At 39.0% G+C, this 11,700-nt stretch overlaps 2 non-coding genes across 2 annotated transcripts; one reads left to right on the forward strand and one right to left on the reverse strand.

Annotated features, from left to right (window-relative positions):
• Nucleotides 1-7,591: 7,591 nt before the first annotated feature.
• TRNAG-GCC (transfer RNA glycine (anticodon GCC)) lies at nt 7,592-7,662 on the forward strand. The gene has a single exon. It is a non-coding gene; the product is annotated as a tRNA-Gly (tRNA).
• Nucleotides 7,663-7,966: 304 nt separating this feature from the next.
• Nucleotides 7,967-8,038, reverse strand: TRNAA-CGC (transfer RNA alanine (anticodon CGC)). The gene has a single exon. It is a non-coding gene; the product is annotated as a tRNA-Ala (tRNA).
• Nucleotides 8,039-11,700: the final 3,662 nt, after the last annotated feature.

An 11,700-nucleotide genomic window follows, 5' to 3' on the forward strand; every position in this document is an offset into this window, starting at 1 on the left:
ATGGAGTACTCTGCCATTATTATAACAAGGGCAGATCTGCCTGTGCTAAAATGGATATATAGAGAGATAAGTTAGACAAAAATTATTAATGGCTGAAAATTTTAAGAAATGGGTTCAGAAAATGCAAAAGAGAAGAATGCTAGAATGAAGGGTGAATTTTACTTTTGATTTTGTACCATTCTGTGCTGTTTGCATTTTTATAATGCGTATGCTTACTTTTGATCAGTTTTTGAGTCGAGAGGAGCTCATTTGTATGGAGTTGAATAATTATACTTCTCTCTTCATGACATATATAATCATTTGGTCACACCTTTTTGTTGTTTTCTTTATGTATATCTATCTATCGATCGATCGATCGATAGATTACATATAGATAGATAAATTACATAAGTATTTTATTCACTTTTATTCTCATTTTCATATTCTATAAACCATCACTATATTGTGTTTAACATACGTCTTTTTGTTGCTCTATGATACATCTAATCTGCTCCTGCTCTGTGCTGCCTACAAGTCATGCAGTCTATACACCATCATGATTCAGCTGTCCACTCTCCCAGAGGACACTTGGATTGCTTCCCCAAGTGATACTGCAATGAATATCCTTGTACAAGTACCTTTATTGACCACATAAGAATTTATTTGCAATAAAAACCCACATGGATATGCTAGGTCATGGTTTACATGTAACCTAATTTGTCCAAGTGGTGCCAGCTGTTCTGCCAAATGCCTGCACCCATCCACACGTCCACAGGTGGTAAAACAGGGTCACATGTTCCCACGTTGCTGCCCACACTCGGTGTTGTGCAGTTTTATAATGTTGTCTAGTCTAGTATGTATAAAGTGATATCTCCTATTTTACCTTGAATTCCTTTGATAACTTTTAAACATTTTAATGAGAAAATGTCTCCTCCATCCATATCTATTAATATCTTTCCCATTCACTCTGTTACAACTTCTCTTAGAACCCAATCATGTGTTTCACTTACCCAAACTTGTATATTTTCTTTACAACCTGACACTCATCATCTTCAAAGCAGTATACAAAGTTCATAGATTATTAGTGCTGAGACAAACAATATCCTCATTGGTGTTCCAGAGCAATATCCTCATTTTAAACCCAAGGAAACTGAGGCTTAGAGAAAATAAATGACTCAGTTTATGAAAACAAATAAAATAAATAATATTATCACGTAATAAATAATATTAAAGGGGTGTGAGGAGCAAAACCAGAACTGATAAGCAGTAAAGTGCAGGGTGGGAGAGGCAGAGCTTTGGAGTCAGACAGAAAAAGGAAAATAAGATGGTTGGAATAGTTGAATAGGCTTTCCAGGGAGAGATAAGGTTGAAACTATGCTTTGAAAGATGCACAGAGAAAAAGGGGAAATGTTCAGGATGGAGAAAGTGACATAAACAAAGCAGTTGTTAGAAGGGATGAGCGTGATGTGTTTCGTGCATAACAGAGAGCCGCAGGAAGGTATGACTGCAATAGGTAAAACGGTCCTGGAACTTGGGGAGTCTGGAGCATCTAGCCAGGACTGGTTACACAATATTTAGGGCCTCATGCCAGATGAAAACGCGGGGTTCCTTATTCAAAAATTAAGAATTACAACATGGTGACAGCAGAACATGAAACCAAGTGTGAGGGTCTGTGAGACTGCACAGGCTACCCACCCAAGAATTTCGCCCTGAAGCTAACAAGGTTGGAGAAATGTGTTTGGAATTAGGATCCAAAGAAGCTTGTGAGCAAAACAGTAATATAATGAAAGCAATATTTTAAAAAAATATAGACCTTTCTGGGGAGTAATTCTGATATATATCTATATAAATTTAAAATGCATTCACCCTTTGACTTAGCAGTTGCACTTCAAGGAATTTATCCTGCAGATACTTTCATACGTGAGCAAAATGGCATTTGTTCAAGGATATTCATTGCAGTGTTGTTTCTACTAGCAAAATATCAGAAACAGATTAAATGTCCTCTGCTAAGGCACTGGCCGAGGTAATTATGGTACCTTAGAATGCAGTGGACATTCTCACCATCTTCATGCAACTTGGCATTAAAGTTGGATTCTTCATTTCCATGTCTTGATTCTAAATCCTTAGGAAACTTGGCCATGGGGCATTATGTGTAATTGCAAGATGGAAATAAGTTTTAATTCTTAGTGTGTAAAGGGCAGTTACAAATGAACACAAAGCCATTAAAAAGAAAGAGGTAGCTCTTAAATAGAGTTAGAAGAAAAAGTTCCTGAGATCTATTTTTTTCTGAAAAACATAAAGAAGAAAAAGCAATGAGTACAAGAGCATGCATGGTACATACCATTTGTGCATAAAAGTAAAATGCAATATTTGTATCTATGTAGAATATCTATGGAGGAAAATGCAAGCATCTGATGACGGTGGCTGTCTATAGGAAAGGGAACCCGTTAACAGGGGTGAGTGGGGTGAAGACATACTTTTTAATGCATACTCTTATGCTTTTTGAATTTTGCACCATATGCATGGATTACTTATGAAAAAAATATTTATTTTAAGATACCAAATGACTTGGGAAGAAGAAGAGAGAGCACTTGGGAAGAGAGAGGAAAGCCATTTCTACCATTAGATGGTGGGTGGCCAAGGGGCCCAGTTCAAGAGTATTCAAAGAAATGCTGTACCCAGTGATGGCTATCAAGAAAAGGATAAAGAATTCACACCCATATTTCCTCCACCCTGAGGACTTTGTATGGATTGAAATTAATTCATTTCTTGAACCAGCAATAAAGGAATGATTGAATTTTCACAAACTAAGGAAATGAAAAACAGAGAGATAAAGGGAGGAAGGGTATGAGTAGGAGAGGGAGGGAGAAAATTCAACTGGTAGCAGCATGCAGGATGGCAAAGGAATTCAGAGGTTTCCCAGGTAGACTAGGGAGTGAGCTGGTAAGGGTCTGCACTAGGTAGGAGGGACGGGCGTGAGGAGGAAGAACAAGCTTCAGTGCCATTTTAAAAGGGGAAAATCATACTTGTTGACTAGTTGAGACATGCTAGAACACAAGGAATGAGCATATCACGTCAGGATGATTTTGCAGTGACAGCTTTCCAGGAAAAATTGCTGTATTCTCAACATCTGCATGCATCTGAGAATTACACCTGGATTCTTCATTTCTATGCCTTGCTTTTAATCCTTAGGAAAGTAGGCCTTGGGGTACTACTTGTGATTCTAAAATGGAATAAGTAATGATTTAATTCCCAGCCAGTAAAGGGCAATCCAAATGACTGGCTCCACCATTTCCCCAGGGCTAGTTTGTAACCTGGGACAGAAATAAGCTGTGTGTATTAAATCAATACAATCACTCACAAAGTTAAAAAAAAAAAAAGTCATTGCTTTGGTGGCTGTATATTATATGAAATATTTCTGTTTCTTAATGGTTTGTTTTCTTCAAATGATATTTATCTGGCCACATTTCCACAGTGAGCTAACACAAACCAGGGACTAGGTGCCTTGAACAAGTGCTCCAAGGTGCTACAATGCAACTTACAAGCTCTTGCCTGCCCCCTTGGGCGCCCACAAGGACCAGGTTTCCTAAGAAAGACGATCGTGTAACATTTCATGGCAACCTCAGTGTGTGTGTGAGGGGGTGCTCATCAGAGCATGGGATCAGAGCAGACTAGGGAAAGTGTCAGTGTGTGCCACCGAGAAGGCACTGTTGGCGATCTTGTGATCTTTCCATGCTTGGCCACACCAATAACAAAAGCACTATCTGCCACAACATCTCTGATGTGAAACAGGATTAATACAGAGTACATTTATTAAATATACCAGTACATGTATTTGTCATGATGTATTACTGGGAATTAGAAAAGGTAGCGAGGACTCCACCTGCCTGAAGAAGCCATGTCTCCACTGATTCCATGACACCCAACTCCTCTGTTTTTCTGCCTCTGGCTCCCCAACTCCTTCCATGCCCTAAAATAGACCTTCCCAAGGCTCTGCCCTCAGTTCTCTTCTCTCTCTGTGATTTCCTCCACTTCTACATTCTTATCTTTCACTTCTGTACAGTTGGCTCCCAACTCCACCTTTTTAGCCTTGATTTCTCCAGATCTGGATGTCAGTTGCTCAGTGGGCATCTTCCCCTACTTCAGCATTAGTATTTCCAAAAGTAAAAACTCTATTCCATCCTTTTCCTTCCAGTCCTTTCTCCTCCTGACTTCCCGACATTATATCACTATTCTTTAAGCTAGATTTCTATATTCATTGTTCTTCCTCCTTCTGCCTTGCCATGACCCTCATGTTAGAGCCTCACCCTGGTTCAGAATCTCATTGCCTCTCCACTCCCATTAGAACCACCTCCTGGGTGAATTTCTCTTTCAGTTTCTATTATTTTTCACTTCTCTAACACATTGTTGTCAGGTCTTCCCTTCAGGTGTCCTGATCCTTTTACCCGCTGGAAAAAAAAAAAAAACACACAAAAAAACAAAAAAACTTCAGTGGTTTCCCTTGCTATAAAATTAACATTCCAACACACTAGGGATGAGTCCTTCAAACTTTTTTCATGAGTTTTATTGTCTCTTTGTAATTCTACTGATGAATTTTTTAAAACTTTTCTTAGATATATAAAAAAATATAAAACTTTTCTTAGATATATAAAAAATATAAAAATATTTTCAGCCTATATCATATTGTGGGATAATAAGGAGTTTTCTACATTTACTATGTTTGGGGTAAAATTAGTTTCTCATATTTGTGTTGTTCAGATGCAAGCAATATAAATACTGCTCAACTAACAACAACAAAAAGGACAACTATTGTCTAAGGACAAGTTGCTCACTCACATAGACAAAAAATTCAGCATTTGTTCCGGTAAGGCATGGCTGCTTTCTAGCGCCTCAATGTCATATTAGATCTCTCTCTGTCTCTCTCCATATATATATATATAGATCTATATATATCTATATATGTATATATGTATATATGTATTTATATGTATATATATAGAGATATATATACACATACACATATATACATATATAGATATATATAGATCTATATATAGAGAGATCAATATAGATATATGTATCTGTATCTATATATATAGATATAGATATCATCTCTATCTCTATCTCTGTCATCTCTATCTCCATCTCTCTATCTCTCTATCTCACAATCAAGATGGCACCAGCAATATCAGCTATACGTTCAACCTATTTGTTCAGCCCAGGAAAAAGGTAGTGTTTGCTTATAGCTTTGGCAAGCAAGTTTTGGTAAGGACTCTCATTGTTCCTGCTATGGTCACATATCCATGTCTAAATTAAACATAGTGGTGAAGGAAAATATTTGGCTAAACCTGTTTCACGTTCCTACCCTTGTGACAGAAAAACAGGGGCTTAAGGAAAAGTTAGCCTTACACAAACCTCAAGGTATTAGTTCTCTACAGAGTAGAGGACTTATCCCAGACTTGTATCTGAAAGTGTGTGAACTGCCAGACACACACACACACACACACACACACACACACACACACACACACACCCTGCATAATTTTGGCTGCATGTAACAAAATGTCCAACCAAATGGGGCTTAAACAATAAAGACCTTTCATTATCTTACCTAACCAAAAGTCTGAATGGAGAAAATCCCAGGATGGTACAGTGTCTCTTTCCATCTTTCTGATGGGTCATCCTCAGTCTCCCTTCAAGTCACTAGATGGTTGGGCAGCTCCAAGCATTATACTTTATATGGCAGTGTTACAAGCAAGCAAGAAAAAAGCAAAAGAGATCTTCCATCTTTTCCCAGAAGCTCTGAGCTGACTATACTTACCTCTCATTGGCAGGAACTGTCACAAACCCATCCCAGATCAATCTTTGGAAAGGAAAATGGGATAATTAGCTTAGTGTACCACTTTTGTCCCTGGGGCTAGGTAGATTGGTCCCAACTTTAAGTAAGAAAGAAAGTGAAATGGCCTTTGGTAGGCCACTAATAATATTTGCCATTAGATCATACTTATTTGATTCCTTCCACCTGTTTTAAACTTTTGGTAGTGTTTCTCACACTGAGGGTTTTTTTTTTAAAGATGGTTTTTTATTTTGAATCATAACATTTTGGAGTTCAAAGGAACTTAGGTCATTTAGTTCAGGGCTTTTCAAAGTTTTATTTTTATTTCAGACTTGTAACCCATCAAACAAATGTAAATAAATAGAAGAGTTTAAAAATGAGCTGGTGGAAGTGAGCCGCTGCCCCTCCTTCCCCTTCTCAGAGAAGGTAGGACCTCATCAGCCAATGGCCCTGAGGCCCTTCTGGAAAGCTAAAGCCCTTCAGAATGCAATTTTAAAGCCACATGTCTCCTCCAGTTCTCACATTTTAAAGAACTGAGGTTTGGAGAGGTAAAATGATTTGAACTTGTTCTTCCACAGGTTACTTAGGATTATAGTCTAGATTTCCTGCTTCCCTAACCTCTTCATCTTTTGTCTTTATAATCCTGTAATGTAATTTGAATTTTTTTCTGTATCTACATAGTAAAAAGTCCTTTCAAAATAATCTTAACATAGAAGTTCTGACATTATTTCAGTAGCCTTTTATGATCTTTTTCTAACTTCACTCTACTATTCTTGATATATAATGTCATGAGCTACATGCAGTATTTCTGGAGCAAATTGTGATGTATTGTGTTAATAACTAAGCATCTGATATTAAACCATGATACTACCTGTGCTCCAATCTTGCTAAGAGCCTCCATTTCCTCATTTGCTAAGTTGGAGTAATTATAATATCTACCTCACTGGGGTGAAGTCCATGTGTAATACACTTACATAGCCCAGCACATAGACACTGCTATGTGTTTACTGTTATTTTCTCTTATTTTTCCCCCCAAGTCCTCTTTGTCCATCAAAGATCCTGCAAATTGGTGGAAATTTCCCTCCCAAAGATAAAGGGTCAATGATGACTAAAACCAGAGCTTTCTATTTTATGTTTAGAGTCATTTCCATAGATGCATTTTATTCACTTTACTTTCTCCCCCTCATATATATTTGTTGTATGGTTTGCAATTTTACTTTCCATGGAAACTAAGGGTAAAGGATCAGACTCAGGGCAGGGGCAGTTGAGAGAATTAGGTCACTTGGCTAGAATCACCAATGCTTTAAATTTCCCTGCTCACATCACAGAATTCCAATTTACCCTTATAATTTGGTTCAGCGTTCCCGTTCCCCTTCACTGCTCCCTCATCCCTACTCCCAATCCCTGACAAATACCATCACGTATTTGTCTGAATAGCTAACATAATAAAAGACAAAAGGGAAGAGATGTTATAAATTATCTAAATGGCTAAAGGGCTGAAATACAGCTCGATAATTGTGTAATCCTGTACATACTTTACAAAATTTTCATTTGCCTCCTTCAACAAGGACAGCTTCAGAAGAATCTGCTCATAAAGTTCAACATAAATTAATTAATGAGATTTTTTGTAAATATTAATATTTTCGATAATTATTAAATTAAGTATTCCATTTCTTCCTCCCAAATTGAGTATACAAATACTATACAATTACAGAAAACAATTCTTATATGGAAATATCTCTTCTAGTACATCATTTAAGAAGCACATCTATGTGGGCATTGGTGGTTCAGTGGTAGAATTCTCGCCTGCCACGCGGGAGGCCCGGGTTCGATTCCCGGCCAATGCAACACAGAATTTTTTACTTTCCTTATTTGTATGTCTTAGGTCCTCAAAATAAGTTCAATAACAACATCGAAAAGTTTACGTACTGCAAACAAAGACTTATGAATCAAGGTAAATTTCCAGTTTCAGTTATACTTCGAGCCACCCGAAGGGACTTTTGTGGAGCGTCACTGTTTTTCTCAGACTTCCTTTTAGGCTGTTTTTTTTTAGATTGGGTGCCCTAGAGTACGTGAACAAAAACTATGTGTAAGTAATGCGATAACGTGTTCCACGATATGAAGGTAAAAGAAAAACCGATGGTGGCTGTTTGGAGATGCCGGGGATTGAACCCGGGACCTCACACATGCGAAGCGCGCGCTCTACCACTGAGCTACATCCCCCAGCCGGAGGACTCTCCTCTGGTACAGCCATTCATTCAATCTCCATAGCGCTAGTCAAATTATTATAACGTTTAATAATTTATTTTGGTATTTCCGCAGTATATTTCTACCTTCCCACTCCCGTCTTTAGTTGCTGCCGTGGTGCATCGGGACCCCGCGCGGGGAGGAGACGCATGGTGATCTAGCTACTGAGCACTGTTGTCCGGAGCCTGCAGCGCCGGGAAGTTGGGGTGGGAACCGAGCCCTGCCAAGGGCGTGCGAGAAGTCCGCGCGCGTCCCTCCCGCTGTCTTGCGGAGAGTGGAACACCGATTCCGGCCCCACCGGAGACCCAGCGCCCACCACGCACCGCGAGTGTTACCGGCGGCGGAGCGGTGGGGGACCCTCTGTGCGCCCCCGAAAACCCTATGGGCTTATCTGTACAACCTCCGCTTCCGAAATAAACCCTCATTCCGGGAGAAAGACTCGTTCACACCGAATGCCCACAAATTGCGTTATGTGGGGGTTACAGCCAACTCTTGGTGATGAAGATGATTTCGCAAACGGGCTGAAACTGAAAGAAAATAACACCGCCACTCTCTTTATAACTTAAGCATATATAAATGATGACAAAGTCGGGGCGAGGGATCTGATTAAGATAGAGTTTTCTCTGTGTGATATTTACACCTTGGACCCAGCTGACTGATATGATAGCAATATAAGTCACCTCCTTTAATGTCCTCTGAACCTTCCCTAACTACGTACTAATCGCACTCCCAGTCCCAAATGAAGAAATGTTCCCAGTCCTTTTTCCTCGGAAGTTGCCTCTCTCCAGTTGTTTGCGTGCTAGGCAATAGAGAGCTAACTTGCATTCTAATGAAAAGTGTGTTTGGCCTTACCCGGTGCAGTTTAAACTTGAAACCACCTCACGCAAGGGAAGGCTGGGTGGTAGAAGCCTCAGACACCCTGATGAGAGGGAGCAGGTGAGAGATTTGGTATCAGGGCAGCTGGGTCAAGGTCATTTCCAGCCTTCCTGTAATGCTGACCTCGACAGGTAACACGGTGAAGGCCTAGAATTTCCACTCCCTTGGTTGCTGCAGAGCACCCTCATAAATGAAATGGTCAGCAGGCCAAAAGCCAGAGCAGAAAGCAGAAGTTTCAAAACAACTGAATAAACTACAACTCCTAGATTAAAAATAAAGTTACTATGTTTGCTTATAGTAATTTAAGCAAATAATGGCTCATAATCAGATTTTGTTTTCCACTAGAACAAGCCACATGCTGATCTAATAATACAATACACAATGTCCAAAAAAATGAAGGCAAAAAAAAAAAAAAGCCACGTCAGTGGATAGTCATCAAGGAGCCCTGCTGCAAGCCAGAATATTTCCAAACCAAACTCTGCATTACGTCCTGAGGCCCTGGAACATGAACATCTTCAGATGACTGAATCAGGAAACAGGGACAGAGCCATTTTTCCAGCCCCAAGATTTGCACCAGTGCAAATTACAACCATGGTACTGAGTTTATTGAAAAGGAAGCATGTTTGCCTCTGGTGACCTCACCAAGACATCCTCTTTAGGATTCCTTCCTCATGTTATGTCTTATGGTCCATCACCTGAGGCCCTGTCTTTCTGGGACTTCTTTTTCAGTCAATTCTGAAAAATTAGAGCCAAATTAGAGCCAGAAAAGCCCCCTTTTAAATGCTCTCTCTCAATTTTCCCAGTCCAAGGCATAACTAGATGCATTTGATAACGAAAATGAAGCCATGCTCTACAACCAACAGAGGATGTGAAGTTGATTTACCGGCCTGGCTTACCCCAAAAGAAAGACTCAGTGGGCTTTTATAGCCACTATGGTTGATGGGAAAGATGAAACAGGAGGCAGACTTTGGGATTAGGGGCCATTTCAGGAAAACTTCTTGGGTCGCATCGATTCTGTATGCATATAAGACTACTCCAGTTCTGCTCACAGATGAAGAAGAGAGAGGCTGACCTAATGTCCAAAATTATGGAGTATTACAAATTCCAGTTCTGATAGTTGCTGGAGGGAAGTGGGGTAGTGGAGGGGCAGGTAAGGGGATTCAGAAGTACAAACTTCCCGTTATAAAAATAAGTCATGGCTACATAAGATACAGCATAGGGAGGAGAGGCAACAACATCGTAAAAACTATGCACGGTGACAGATGGCTACTACACTTGTGATGATCACTTTGTCAGGTATATAAGTGTTGAATCACCATGTTGTACAACTGAAACTAATATAATATTATTATGGCAATTATAATTAAAAACAAAATTTTAAAAAATCCAGTCCTATGTTCTACCCTCCTCACATCTGTATGTTGGGGACAAATTTCCCACATTGTCAGTCTCTCTCTTTCTCTGTCACACACATCACATACACTAACAAAGACTGACCTTAGACCCCCACTTTGAGGCTGGTGACGTTTATCTCTGGCACTGTTTCCACATTACCTTTCACATTCTTTATACCACTCTTGGCACAATTTGTCCAGCAGGTATAGAGCACCTTTTCCTTAGAGCTGGCTCTGAGCTAAGGTATTTATTCCCAGTCTAAGCAGTAGTTCCTACTCCTCACCGCACACTAGTATTACTGGCAGAGCCTTTGAAAATGGCTGATGCTTGCTTGAGCTCAACCCCCCCAAATTAAATCAGAAGCTCTAGGAGTGGGTCCAGGTATCAATATCTTTTTTTTTTTCAGTTTGGTTTATTTTTTTAAAAAAAGATTTTTATTAAAATATAGTTAACATACAATATTGTATTACTTTCAAGTATACATCATAGTTATTTAACACCAATATCTTTTTAAACTCCCAGTTTATTCCAACATCCAGCTTGAAGGCTATTTGCATGTCAAGAGCTGTCTAGTGATGGTTGTTAACTAAACTTATTGTGTTAGTCATTTCACAATATAAACATACATGAAATGATTATGCTGTACACCTAAACATACGAAGTCTTATGTCAGTTATATCTCAATAAAACTGTTAGAAAGGCTCAAGAAGAGAGTAGGAAAGGGATGGGAGGAGAGCAATGTGCAGTTAGTACCTGCGATTGCCCAGTGCTTGTGGCTTCCTGGATGAAAAAGGACTAGATTGCTTTACTCAACACTTAAAGAAACAGGCAGTACTTTGAAATACATTATTTTACTCCTCAGGGTCATACTGTTAGCAATTCTTCACCATCACAGTTAATTATCATTAACAACAACCTGAGGGCCAAATAAGCTACTGGTTACATTTAACTCAGAGAAAGTTAATAAACATTACTCTTCTCAATAAGTACCCTAACGTAAAAAATTATAGTGATCATAATTTGCATTTAGAATTAGAAGTATTTATTGAACAGTAAATTACATCCTAGTTGGAAAGATACAAATTCTATCATTAGATTCTGGTTACAAACAGATGGAAACAGAAGAAGGTATACATATGTAAGATGGCATTTAAGAGAGATGATACAAAATCCCATATTTCTGGAAACTACCAATGGTCAGTCAGTTTAGAAAAGGAGGAAAAAAAATATCCATCTGTATGGGCTTTGAAAGATTTTTCCAAATTTAGATGATCTGCTCAATGATAAGAGTTTCTATAGTCTTATAGTTCTGACCCATTCACAAAAGCTGCAAATAGGATACATATTTTCTTATGGTGGTCTCTAAC

This window comes from Rhinolophus ferrumequinum, chromosome 8 (genome assembly GCF_004115265.2).
Source record: "Rhinolophus ferrumequinum isolate MPI-CBG mRhiFer1 chromosome 8, mRhiFer1_v1.p, whole genome shotgun sequence".
Taxonomy (NCBI): Eukaryota; Metazoa; Chordata; class Mammalia; order Chiroptera; family Rhinolophidae; genus Rhinolophus; species Rhinolophus ferrumequinum.